Source organism: Cnephaeus nilssonii (assembly GCF_951640355.1).
Source record: "Cnephaeus nilssonii genome assembly, chromosome: 3".
In the NCBI taxonomy this organism is placed as follows: Eukaryota; Metazoa; Chordata; class Mammalia; order Chiroptera; family Vespertilionidae; genus Cnephaeus; species Cnephaeus nilssonii.
In genome coordinates, this window is record NC_137074.1 from 12,556,025 (window position 1) to 12,566,118 (window position 10,094).

The 10,094-nt window shown below is 37.8% G+C and overlaps 1 pseudogene across 1 annotated transcript; it reads right to left on the bottom strand.

Annotated features, from left to right (window-relative positions):
• Nucleotides 1-878: 878 nt before the first annotated feature.
• LOC307094412 (RNA transcription, translation and transport factor protein-like) lies at nucleotides 879-1,628 on the bottom strand (annotated as a pseudogene). The gene has a single exon. The product of its transcript is annotated as an RNA transcription, translation and transport factor protein-like (transcript).
• Nucleotides 1,629-10,094: the final 8,466 nt, after the last annotated feature.

Here is a 10,094-nt window from a genome sequence, read left to right on the forward strand (position 1 = left end):
GAGCCGTTGCTGGGGAAGTAGGCATCCCCTCTGAGTGTCATGTTCTGAGGCTGAACTAATTGGTCAAGCTGAGGCAGAGGTGGGTGGCCACATCAGCCATCTTTGGTGTTGTTTACCCTTTCCCACCCCAGCTCTGTTGTAAAACCCCAGAGCCCTGGATTCCAAAGGCCCCATCCAGAGCAGAGGCCCTGGAAGGGGGTGAGAGGAAGTGAGTAGGGCAGTTTGAAGATACGGGGAGTCTCCAGAGGGGAGGGCACCCTCTTCCATCCCTGCCTGTGGCTTTGGCTCCCCTGCTTACTCCTGAGCACCACACATGAGTTGGGGAGGGGTCGGTGAAACATCTCAGTTCCTGGCCCCCACAAGCCTCCCTTCCATCCAGGCCTCTTCAGATCTAGTCTGTTTTGTTTCCATCTCTCCATCTCAGTCTCTCCCAGTCTCTGTCTCTCTTTGTTTTTCTTTCTTTTTTTCCACTTTCCCAAACTTTATTAAAGAAAAAACAATGGCCCTAACCAGTTTGGCTCAGTGGATAGAGCATCAGCTTGTGGACTGAAAGGTCCCAGGTTCGATTCCGGTCAAGGGCATGTACCTTGGTTGCGGGCACATGCCCAGTAGGAGGTGTGCAGGAGGCAGCTGATCGATGTTTCTCTCTCATTGATGTTTCTAACTCTCTATCCCTCTCCCTTCCTCTCTGTAAAAAATCAATAAAATATATTTAAAAAAAGAAAAGAAAAAACAATGATGGTAAATCTCTAAAACATAGTCAGTTTTCTGGGATTCTTCCCTTAAAAATGTGATGTTTGATTTTGAAACACATAGCATGGTGTTGTGCATGGTTCCCAACTGTACTAAATGGGTGAGGGGCTGAAATCCTAAAAGGCTCATCTTCCAGCTTTCCCCAGTCTGTGGTCTGTCTTTGGATCAGCAATAATTGCCTGAACAGCTACTATGGCTTCATTAATTTTTGTCTGTAGCTCTCTGAGCTCTTCTATATGCAGCAATCGCAGAACTTGAGCAGCTTCATTAAGAACTGCATCTCCGATGTCAAAACCAAGACTATGCTTGTCTAAAGCAACAGGCAACCCCTCTTTGGCTTGCTTTGCTTTAGCAACTGCATCCTGTGTCAGGTGTTCCTGGACCAAAATGCGAATTGCCTGAAGCATTACCAGGTAAGCATGACGCTGAATCTGAAGAAGGTTAGCCAAAGCCATCACACCAGCCTTAAAATCAGGATTATTAACATCCAAATTGATCAATGGCTCTGCATTTTTAGCTGCATTGTCAGCATTGTTTGTATTATCAGATACTGAGTCCTTATATTTTTCAGCATTATCTCCATATTCAAGTCTAACAGCTACACCAAGAGTCCATTGCTTCTTGTCGATCTTGAATCTTGAAAGGACAGCTAACATCTGTGAGATACTTTTCAAAGAACTTGGGCCAGTCGCTGCTGTGGATGTTTCTTAAATTACCTCTGTCTTCAGTCTTGTAATGTCCGATTTTCTGGTCTTCAAGCCAAACAATAAAGTTTATAAATTCTGTTTCATCTTTGCAGTTGAAGCCGGCAGGGTTGTGGTAGTCGAGGGTCGTCAGCTTGTGGCAGAACATGGTCCTGGCTTCCCGCTCTGTCTCCCGGGATGATCAGATAACTACCTTCAAGTAGTATGGCAAAGCATGGTTATGGCCATACCTGATTTTCATACTGAGTCATGTTGTCCAAGTAACAGTTTTACTGTACACTAATGAGATAGTCTAGTATTGTCTTGAATTATTTTTGGGTCTTTAACAATGAAAGACTTTCTTAATTCCACATTTTCTCTTTTAGGTCTAGAAGCAGTGGACATTTTTTTTTTCATTATAAAAGGTCCCAAATTTTAGTCATCTGTAACCACTTACTTTTAACAACATACAATCCTAAATCATTTAGATTCAAAATTCCTTGTTCTCATGTGTTCCACAATTTTTTTCTTGATAATTCTTTCCACTGCCCTTTTGGCCAACTCAATCTACACATCACTGAAGTGTTAATACTGCTCAGTAGTTTTCTCTCACCTCCATCTGCCTAAACTCTGCTTGTAAGCTGCTGCTCTCATCTATGAGGCTGGGAACTATATTTTGGGGTGTGCCCTCTTAAAACAGCCTTCCTGAGAATAGTTTCTAGTGACTTCTTCCAACTCAAAGGTAGACAGGAGATGTCAAAATGTTAGTAACAATTTTACTTAATGTCTTCAAACTTAAGGATATTCTTTATTAAAGACTGATGGCTACATCCATGATAGCTACAGTTTCTAAGAGGAAAAATAAATGTCCAGTAATATTGGTTATACTGCAAATTATTTTGTAGAGTATAATTTTTATATATTTTGGTGGCAAAGTACTAACTTAAAATATGTAAAACACTTAAAAACCACATAAAACTATATCAAAGAACAGAATGGATAAAACCATAAAGCTGACGTATAAAGTAGAATAACATTGGGAGGCTCTGGTTGAATCAAGATAGGATGGGCGCTTTCTCAATAACTTTCTCAGTAGGAGTCCCCAAATTCCCAAGAAAACCTGAAGTCATTTTGAAAACCACTAGGATAAGATTCAGGTCCAAATTTAGAAAACCAGCATTATCCTGATGCAGTTTCTATATCACGAACTGTGTAAATTTGGTCTCTATGACTTTCAGCTTTCTCAACCGCAGATAAAGTAATGAATGAGGGTAAGAAAGAAGTAGACTCCATCCTAGTCAAAACCTTTACAAGTTTGATCTACATTTAATTACTTACAAAAATGGAAAGGCTTACGAATTTACTATCAATGTATTTCTAAAGTGCTAAATAATAAGGTCCCCAGAGGAAATGTAGCCATAAGTCATTGTTCAGACAGTTTGAAACAGCAAGCAATCTTTTTCTTTTGTATTTTGGGGCAATTTAAATTTCATATAGAACCCCTATGACTTTTTGTGATCATAAAAATGAATGACTCGAATGAAACAGATGAATGCCCAATGGCTATAATACATATTAATTGAATTATTTCTTAAGTACTTCACAAATATGAATTCATAATGGTGTATTACAGGAGAAGAAATTTCATTATTTAAAATATCTAACACTTGACAACCCATTGTAAGAAACTAGCACTCTCTTTTTGCTAGATTCATTGTGTAGGGGATTAAAAGAACAAATGAACAAAAATTTCTAAGAACAAAATGAGTATCTTTCAGATTTTGTTGGGTGAGCTTACTTTTTAACTTTCAGACTGTGTGATACAAAGTTCTATTCATTACGAATATGCTGATGCAATCATTAGTTCATTCTAGTACACTTCAATCTGGTTGAGTTAGATCTATGAAAAACAAAATGTTCTTGAAACAATTAGAACTTTAATAAGTCTATTATACAGTATTCCAATAAACAATTAACTTTCATAGATATATAATCAAATACTTTAGAGAAAAACAAATATTTTGCATATAATTACAAATCCTCCATTGTTCTCCATTGTTAAGAGTCTAGTATTATGCTTTCATAATATCCACTTAATCCTTAGCGCTACTTTCTACTCTTTCCAATGTAAGGAGAATAACCCACAGGATATATTACAAGTAACTTCTTGTCCTCTATATACCAATTGAATCTGGCCAATGGTGAAGGAGCAAGAGGTCAGTGTACATATTTCCCTGGTTCCCGTGCCTGGGGCCGACAGGGTTCTTTGAGAGAAAATTACTGCTTCCCTTCAGATGGCCTTTGCTACTAGACTGTCTCCCGTGGGTCTAGATAATCACTTACCCTTCTTGTCTTAATTAGGCAACAACACTCCGATTGACGTGCAGTTGTGTTGCTGAATTGTTTCCTGTGACTTTTCCACACCCTGCCTACATTTTGACAAATAGCACCTATATGCAACTCCCCAGTAATTATGTTATGTGTGTGTGCGCCACCTACTTTTTGTGGGTCAGTAATTAATACCTGTCATATTTTGTAACAACATGTAATATAAAATACAGTCCTAGACCTGGCCCTTTAAAAAAAACCCACAATTTAACCTTTAAGCAAATACTAAATGAGTGCTAATGCCATATGAAAGGAATTCTCTTGGATAATGAGAAAACAATAAAATATTATTTGGCACATTCTCTTCTGTTGCTAATAATACTTCTAAATGAGCACTGCCCCTAAGGTTTACTGAGAATCAATATACAGTTTTGAAAGTCTGCTTTCAAATATACAAAGTAAATATAGAAAATCTACCTTAACCCCTGCTACAACTAAGAAGAAGTTTTTGTCTTTTCTCCTTTAATTTTTATCTGCTCCAGTTTAATGGGGCATTCTTATCAGGAGCAGACGCTCCCTGAGCATCATTATTGGCAGACATTAGCAATAAGACAGGTGCTAGGTTGCAGCAGGAACCGAGACTTACAAACACTGCCCTCCAGGGAGCTTGCATCTTGGTATTGGATCTTTTACATTATACTACTAGGAGGACACTGCTCTTTTTTAAAAATTTTATTTATTAGTATTTTTTATTTCTCTGTAATTAAAAAAATTATCTTTATTATTGAAAGTATTACAGATTTCCCTTTTTTCCTCCATTAAACCCCTCCATCCTGCTCCCGCCCCCTCCCTGGGCACTAATGTCTGTGTTCATGGGTTATGAATATATGCATATAAGTTCTTTAGTTAATCTCTCTCTCTCCACCCCTTCCCTCTGAGATACCTCAGTCTATTTCATGCTTCCATTATTTTTTTTATTTTTCAATTAGAGTTTACATTCAATATTATTCTCTATTAGTTTCAGGTGTACAACAAAGTGGTTTGAAAATCATATATTTTACATATACACTGAGTGGCCAGATTATTATGATCTCTGAATGCATAATAATCTGGCCACTCAGTGTATATACTATATAATAAAAGGCTAATATGCAAATTGTCCCCTCGACCAGGAGTTCGATCAGCAGGCAGGCCGGCCAACCACCCATGTCCCCTCCCCCTGGCCAGGCTGTCCGGACACCACCCATGCAGGAATTTATATATATATATATATATAGACACACACACACACACACATACACACACACACACTGAGTGGCCAGATTATTATGCATTCAGAGATCATAATAATCTGGCTACTCATTATATATATTGCCATATATCCAGTTCATTAATCTGGCCAGGAAAACATTCCTTTTTTTTTGTAAGTCATTCTATTACAATTCATTCCATTTTACTAAGCCCAGGGAGACTTGAGTTACCTTTTCACACACTATGTATATGTTGCCTCAGTCTTGCAAACTGGTTCTGACTCACCAAAATCCTTTTGTGGCATTTTATTTTTAACTAGAGGCCCGGTGCACAAAATTTGTGCACTCGGTTGGTGGGGGGGGGGGATCCCTCAGCTCAGCATGCACCCTCTCACAGCCCGGGAGCCCTTGGGGGATGTCCAACTGATGGGGAGCGAGCCTAAGCCAGCAGTCGGACATCCTTAGCACTGCCGTGGAGGCAGGAGAGGCTCCCATCACCGCTGTGCTCGCCAGCCCTGAGCCAGGCTTCTGGCTGAGCGGCACTCCCCCTATGGGAGTGCACTGACCACAAGGGGGCAGCTCCTTCTTTGAGTGTCTGCCCCCTGGTGGTCAGTGTGCATCATAGCGACCATTCATTCCACCGTTTGGTCTATTTGCATATTAGCCTTTTATTATATAGGATTATTTTTGTGGCATTTTAGAGTGAGTAGCTCTTGTTGATCTTCAGCCTGTGGATTACATTTCAACATATTCATTTTCACCCCCTTCCATATAAAAATGCAATTTATAAGAAACAACCTCTTTAAAGAGGTTGGTCCTATTGTTTCCTAAAAATATAAATTTTTAAATGGATTTGTTTAAAATCGTTTAAAATTTAAAATTAAGCATCTAACAAATGCCTGGCATATGTTAAAAAGTGTGTTAAAGATTGAGCTTCAGAAGAAAGATGTTTGAAATGAGCTGGGATTTCTCCTTGATATCAAGTTTTTCTGGTTATTTTGGCTAAATACCTTTAAAAAATTGCCCAACCAGTGTGGCTTACAGTTGAGCATTGACTTATGAACCAGGAGATCATGGTTCCATTCAGATTAGGGCACATGCTCGGTTGGCTTAATTCCCAGTAGGGGGCTTGCAAGAGGCAGCTGATGAATGATTCCCTCTCATCATTGATGTTTCTATCTCTCCCTCTCCCTTCCTCTCTAAAATCAATAAAAATATATTTTTTAAAAATTGAGTAAAAATTTTAAGTAAAACAAAACAAAACCCAACCTTCTGTGGAGCAAATTACTGTTTTCTGCTCGAACCCTGTAATTCTCAAAGACATGTGGAGTTTCTACAGTATTCAAATGATGAGCCAATTGCAGCTGTAGGGTCTATAAATATTCTAGAGCCTCCAAGCTCTCCAGATATAAGTGACCTTTTACAACCAAACACTGTCCGCTTCCCAAAAACAGAATTCTCCTAATTTCTTGCCATATATCCAGTTTCTGTTTCTATGTACATGTCAGGCATCATACAAAATAAAAATAAATATGAAGTTAATATCATTTGGTTTTCAATGTTTCACCCAGTAGGTAAACATTTACCAGATTTCTCACAGCAGGTTTACTTTCAATTTCAAGACACTCGTTATAGAGATTTCTTTGAATTCAGCAGAAAGAGGGAAGTATTCCCACCAGGTCATGCAGTGGTTACCATTTGGCTGAAATCCTTTGAATCTTCTGAACATGCAGCTGTAGATAAACCTCTCAGATGTCACTGTGGTGGGTACATACGTTACAGTTCTATCTAGTTCAAGCAGCATCTTCAGCATCTGAGTCTTGGTTGTTGGCTTGGTCAGAAAGAGTATTTTATGTATTAGACTGAGTGATGTTTTCATTAATTTCTACTAGAGTTAAACTCCAATATAATGGCACAAGTAGTAGAAATGGGATCACTCTATTAAATTTGAGTATCCACATAGAATCAAAATTAATATGTTTTTAAGATCACATTGCTCCATAGTTAGTATGTATGATGAGATTGTGAACAGCAGCAACATTTTATCCATTCTTAGAATTTTGTGTCTGTGGATTGACCATTCCCCCCTTAGAGATGCCAGCTATTGATGATCTGCAGCTGGTAAAACGATTCATCTGTAGAGCTTCCTCCTTTTATGCCTCGTGCTATTTCTAGATTTCTAATTTGGAAATACTAGTGGATTTTTCTAGATTTGTATTTTAAAACTGAACCTTTCCCCCCACTCCCAGAAAGGATGAGTGACTTCTCTTAGTACATTACTTCACTTTTCTCCTATGTGAAAAATTGTACTCTTCCAAATTTCAAGTATTTCAGTAATTTCTGATTATTGATATCATTGTCTCCATATGAGGTTGATATTTCCTAAGTTGTGTTTGCCTTTAGTCATTTCATTTTTTTTGTTTGTTTAAAATATTGCAAATAGTAGAACATATGTCTTCCTTTTCCCCTATTGACTTCCTCCTGGCTTCCCCCACCCACCTGGCACATGCCCTCACCGCTCCCCACCCCCCCTCAGTGTCTGTATCCACTGGTTATGCTTATATGTATGCATACAAGTCATTTGGTTGATCTCTTACCCCCTCCCCCCGCCCCCACAACCCTCCCCTGCCTTCCCACTGAAGCGAAATAAGCCAGCCAGAGAAAGATAAACATCACATGATCTCACTCATTTGTAGAATATAATGAACATCATAAACTGATGAACAAAAATAGATACAGAGACAAAGAAGCATCGACCAGACTGTCAAACTTCATTTGGTTTTTATAATGAGTGTTGGGAAGAGAGCTATTCCTTTCCAGATGTTATCAAGAAAGCTTCTGAGATCTTCAATCACTATGCAGTTCTTAGTATCTAACAGTTACTCCAGGGTACTTTAACCACGTTATAGAGTTTCAGATTTTGGATAAGTAGGTTTAACCTCATAAATAATTTATGAATGGGGCTATCTGGATTACTGTGTACAAAGGTGTTGTAACAGCTGCTGTGGGTCTGTGAGAGGAGAATGAGTACATGTGCTGAATGAATATATTCTGACCCAACTGAAACCTATCCAAACATATTACAAAAAGAGTTTCATTATGAAGGAAAACGTTATCAGATGGCTAGGATCTGCCAGGTAAATACCCCTCACTCTCACCCAGTATCAACCACGTGGCTTCTTTCTCTTTGAAATAGCAACTAACCTTTTTCTATTGACATATTTTCTAAGACTAAAACTCAATCCATTAAAATGTCTAATGCAACCTTGAAAGAAAAGGTAAGGTAAAATGATGATGGAGAAAAGTGAGAAGGTTAAGGTATTTTGTGTTGGAGCAAGGAGTCTGCTGAGTTACAAAGATGAGGAAATATCTTGGAGGAGAAGGTTTAGGGAGACCCTAGCAACCTGGAGTGTGTTCAAAACAACTTCCACTTCTCTGAAAACTCTGTCTAGTGCCCTGACTTTTGAAAATATATTCTTTTTTTTAAGTTTATGACTAATATTTTTATATGGTTTTGACAAATTTTTGGTCATTGCTTGACGCTATACATTTATAGCAACAGGAAATTAAATTTAACAAAATATTTACCTATTCTACCATGTCTGATATTATGAACATTTTTCTTCTCTGGTCTTGTACATTTGACAACTTATGGAAGAATGCTATATTTTTGGAGAAATTGTTGTAATTATTATATAGACTATATTCATTATAATTTTGAAAACAAATATTACTAACTTTAGGATTGTGATAAAAAAACACAAACTATAGATTTAGGGTATGTTCTACTATTCTAGGATGTAATTAGCCAGAATGAATAGTCATTATCAAGAGAAAAACAGCAGCTACATGAGGAAAAAAAATCATATCTCAGTACAAAAGGGTATTATACATGGAGACAAAGTTTCTGGATAGAATATTTGTTTTGTGGGCAACACCTTGCAACTCATAAAATAAACTGGCAGTTGTTTTTTAAATTGTCCTAAGGGTGGGGAATTAGTATTTGGATTAATTCTGTAATATGTAGACCTGAGCTCAACAAGAATGTGTGGACAAAATAGAGGTGCTGCAATAAATAGAACCAAAAGTAAACTCACAGTGTGATCTGATCATAAATTCCTACCTGGGAAGTCCATTGGAGAGGGTGCAGGCTGGACGAGGGACATTTGGATTAATTCTGTAATATGTAGACCTGAGCTCAACAAGAATGTGTGGACAAAATAGAGGTGCTGCAATAAATCGAACCAAAAGTAAACTCACAGTGTGATCTGATCATAAATTCCTACCTGGGAAGTCCATTGGAGAGGGTGCAGGCTGGACGAGGGACACATACCCCCATGCACGAATTTCGTGTACCAGGCATCTAGTGTGTGTATACACACACACACACACACACACACACACACACACACACACACACATATATATATATATATATACACACACACACACACACACACACATATATATATATATATATATATAATTTTATTGATTTCAGAAAGGAAGGGTGAGGGAGAAAGAGATAGAAACATCAATGATAAGAGAGAATCATTAATCAGCTCAGTACTGCATGCCCCACGCTGGGGAATCGAGCCCGAAACCTGGGCATGTGCCCTGACCAGGAATCTAACCATGACTTCCTTGTCCATAGGTCGATGCTCAACCACTGAGACACACCAGCCGGGCTCAAATAAATATTACAAAAATTCTCTACAGGTTTGGACATTTCTTATGTTGACAAATGCTAAAAGAAGTTTAATTTTCTTACATTAACTTTTTCCTTCCCCATGAATTATTCTAATTATTTTATTATTATTATTCATAAATAAAAACAAGCTTCTTAGGTAGTGAAATAAAAGCAAGAGTCTTAGGTAGTGAAGTGTTATTATTATTAGTTCTAATACAATTTTATAATTAAGCAAGGCTGGTTGAAAGATATGTATATACTAGTATGACTGAGAAATGTGATTTATAACTATAAATATAGGCCTAGTGTGAACACAAGGTTCAGTCTATTTTGTAATATAAAAATGTTGCAAATCTAAACACAGAATGAATATATAGATGATGTATTATA